General features: G+C 34.7%; 1 non-coding gene across 1 annotated transcript; it reads left to right on the top strand.

Annotated features, from left to right (window-relative positions):
• Positions 1-1,647: 1,647 nt before the first annotated feature.
• LOC148555759 (small nucleolar RNA R71) lies at positions 1,648-1,755 on the top strand. The gene has a single exon (XR_015887219.1). It is a non-coding gene; the product is annotated as a small nucleolar RNA R71 (small nucleolar RNA).
• The last annotated feature ends 2,030 nt before the right edge of the window (positions 1,756-3,785 follow it).

Below are 3,785 nucleotides of genomic sequence, written 5' to 3'. Positions count from 1 at the left end.
AGAGTTTGGATATGGGAGTTCAACACCAAATTTAGAGTTTGGTTGTGGCCTCCCAACACCAAACTTAAAGTTTGACTGTGGGGGCTCTGGTTGACTCTGTTTTGAGAGAAGCTTACTGTGCCTCTTTTCCATGTTTAAAGAAGGGTGACCTTGAGTTTTAAACACAAGGGAGTCCTCATTCAATTGAAGGACTAGTTCACCTCTGTCAACATCAATCACAGCTCTTGCTGTGGCTAGGAAGGGTCTTCCAAGGATGATGGATTCATCCTCATCCTTCCCAGTATCTAAGATTATGAAATCAGCAGGGATGTAAAGGCCTTAAACATTTACTAACACGTCCTCTGCTTGTCCATAAGCCTCTTTTCTTGAGTTGTCTGCCATCTCTAATGAGATTCTGGCAGCTTGCACCTCAAAAATTCCAAGTTTCTCCATTATAGAGAGTGGCATGAGGTTTATTCCTGACCCAAGGTCACATAGAGCCTTCTCAAAGGCCATGGTGCCTATGGTACAGGGTATTAGGAACTTTCCAGGATCCTGTTCCTTCTGAGGCAATCTCAGTTGATCCAATGCATTTAGTTCATTGGTGAACAGGGGAGGTTCATCTCCCCAAGTCTCTTTACCAAATAAATTGGCATTCAGCTTCATGATTGCACCAAGGAACTTTGCAACTTGCTCTTCAGTAACATCCTCATTCTCTTCAGATGAGGAATACACATCAAAGCTCATGAATGGCATAAGGAGGTTCAATGGAATCTCCATGGTCTCTAGATGAGTCTCAGATTCTTTTGGTTCCTCAGAGGGGAATTCCTTATTGATCACTGGACGTCCCAGGAGGTCTTCCTCCTTGGGATTCACGTCTTCCCCTTCCTCCTTGGATTCGGCCATGATTGTTATATCAATGGCCTTGCACTCTCTCTTTGGATTCTCTTCTGTATTACTTGGGAGAGTACTAGGAGGAGTTTCAGTGATCTTCTTACTCAGCTGGCCCACTTGTGCCTCTAAATTTCTAATGGAGGACCTTGTTTCATTCATGAAACTCAAAGTAGCCTTAGATAGATCAGAGACTAAATTTGCCAAGCTAGATAGATTCTGCTCAGAATTCTCTGTCTGTTGCTGAGTGGATGATGGAAAAGGTTTACTATTGTTAAACCTGTTTCTTCCACCATTAGTAAAGCCTAGTTGAAGCTTTTGTTGATCCTTCCATGAGAAATTTGGATGATTTCTCCATGAGGGGTTATAGGTGTTTCCATAAGGTTCACCCATATAATTTACCTCTGCTATTACAGGGTTCTCAGGATCGTAAGCCTCTTCTTCAGAAGATGCCTCTTGAGTACTATTGGATGCAGCCTGCATTCCATTCAGACTCTGAGAAATCATATTGACTTGCTGAGTCAATATTTTATTCCGGGCTAATATGGCATTCAGAGTATCAATTTCAAGAACTCCTTTCTTCTGAGGTGTCCCATTACTCACAGGATTCCTCTCAGAAGTGTACATGAACTGGTTATTAGCAACCATGTCAATAAGTTCTTGAGCTTCTGCAGGCATTTTCTTTAGGTGAATGGATCCACCTGCAGAAGTATCCAATGACATCTTAGCTAATTTAGATAGACCATCATAGAATATATCCAGAATGGTCCATTCTGAAAGCATGTCAGAAGGACACTTTTTGGTCAGTTGCTTGTATCTCTCCCAAGCTTCATAGAGGGATTCACCTTCTTTCTGTCTGAAGGTTTGAACATCCACTCTAAGCTTACTAAGCTTTTGAGGAGGAAAGAACTTGGCTAAGAAAGTCGTGACCAGCTTATCCCAAGAGTTTAGGCTATCCTTAGGTTGAGAGTCTAACCACACTCTAGCTCTGTCTCTTACAGCAAAAGGGAAAAGCATGAGCCTGTAGACTTCAGGATCTACTCTATTAGTCTTAACAGTATCACAGATCTGCAAGAATTCAGTTAAGAACTGAAGGGGATCTTCAGATGGAAGTCCATGAAACTTGCAGTTTTGTTGCATCAGAGAAACTAGTTGAGGCTTAAGCTCAAAATTGTTTGCTCCAATGGTAGGGATGGAGATGCTTCTTCCATGTGAATTGGAATTTAGTGCAGTAAAGTCACCAAGAATCTTCCTTGCATTATTATTATTTTCGGCTGTCATCTCCTCTTCCTTTTCGAAAATTTCTGTAAGGTTGTCTCTGGATTGTTGTAATTTAGCTTCTCTTAGTTTCCTCTTCAGAGTCCTTTCAGGTTCAGGGTCTGCTTCAACAAGAATGTTCTTGTCCTTGCTCCTGCTCATATGAAAAAAAAGAGGACTAAAGATACCGGGGATCCTCTTTACCACAGTATAGAGGTTCCCTTGTGTGAGTAGAAGAAAAGAAGAATAAGAATGTAGAAGAGAAGAATTCGAACTCAGAGGAGAGGAAGGGGTTCGAATTTTGGGGTGAAGAGAAATGTTAGTAGATGAATAAATAAATAGAAGGAGATGGGAGAGAGGGAATTTCGAAAACTAAATTTTGAAAAAGAGTTAATGATTTTCGAAAATTAAGATAAAATTAAAAATTAAAACAATTAATTAGTTAAAAAGAATTTTTGAAAAAGAGGGAGGTATTTTCGAAAATTAGAGAGGGATAGTTAGTTAGGTAGTTTTGAAAGAGATAAGAAACAAACAAAAAGTCAATTAGTTAGTTGAAAAAGATTTGAAATTCAATTTTGAAAAGATAAGAAGATAAGAAGTTAGAAAAGATATTTGAAAAAGATATGATATGAAAAGGTATGATTAAAAAGATATGATTTTGAAAAAGATAAGATAAAAAGATATTTTTGAAAAGATATGATTGAAATTAGTTTTGAAAAAGATTTGATTTTTAAAATCACAATTAATGACTTGATTCACAAGAAATCACAAGATATGATTCTAGAACTTAAAGTTTGAATCTTTCTTAACAAGCAAGTAACAAACTTGAAATTTTTTAATCAAAACATTAATTGTTGATAATATTTTCGAAAATTATGAGATAAAATTAAGAAAAAGATTTTTGAAAAATATTTTTTTAAAATTTTCGAAAATAAATAAGAAAAAATGAAAAAGATATGATTTTTGAAAAAGATTTTGAAAAAGATAAGATTTTTTAATTGAAAATTTGATTTGACTCATAAGAAACAAGTAAAATTTTTTTTAAAAAGTTTTGAAAAAGTCAACTCAAATTTCGAAAATTTATGAGTGAAAAAGGAAAAGATATTTTTTTTATTTTTGAATTTTTAATGATGAAAGAGAAAAACATCAAAAAGACTCAATGCATGAGGATTTTTAGATAAAAACAATGAATGCATGCAAGAACACTATGAATGTCAAGATGAACACCAAGAACACTTTGAATGTCAAGATGAACATCAAGAACATATTTTAAAAAAATTTTTGATGCAAAGAAAATATGCAAGACACCAAACATAGAAATCTTTAATGCTTAGACATTAAGAATTCAAGAATGCATATGAAAAACACCATGCAACACAAAACAATATAATATGAAGATCAATCAAGAAAGTTTATCAAGAACAACTTGAAGATCATGATGAATGCAATGCATGAATGCAATTTTCAAAAAAAAATGCAAGATGAGTATGCAATTGACACCAAACTTAAAATTTGACACAAGACTCAAACAAACAGTATAAAATATTTTTTGTTTTTATGATTTTATGATTTTTTTTTGTATTTTCTTTTAAATTTTTTTTTTGAAAAACATATAGGAAAAAGAAAATAAGAAATTCAAAATTTTTAATAAGAATCCC

This window comes from Arachis ipaensis, chromosome B6 (assembly GCF_059453495.1).
Source record: "Arachis ipaensis isolate K30076 ecotype BB chromosome B6, ASM5945349v1, whole genome shotgun sequence".
Classification (NCBI taxonomy): Eukaryota; Viridiplantae; Streptophyta; class Magnoliopsida; order Fabales; family Fabaceae; genus Arachis; species Arachis ipaensis.
This window is presented reverse-complemented; position numbering and strand designations above follow the sequence as displayed.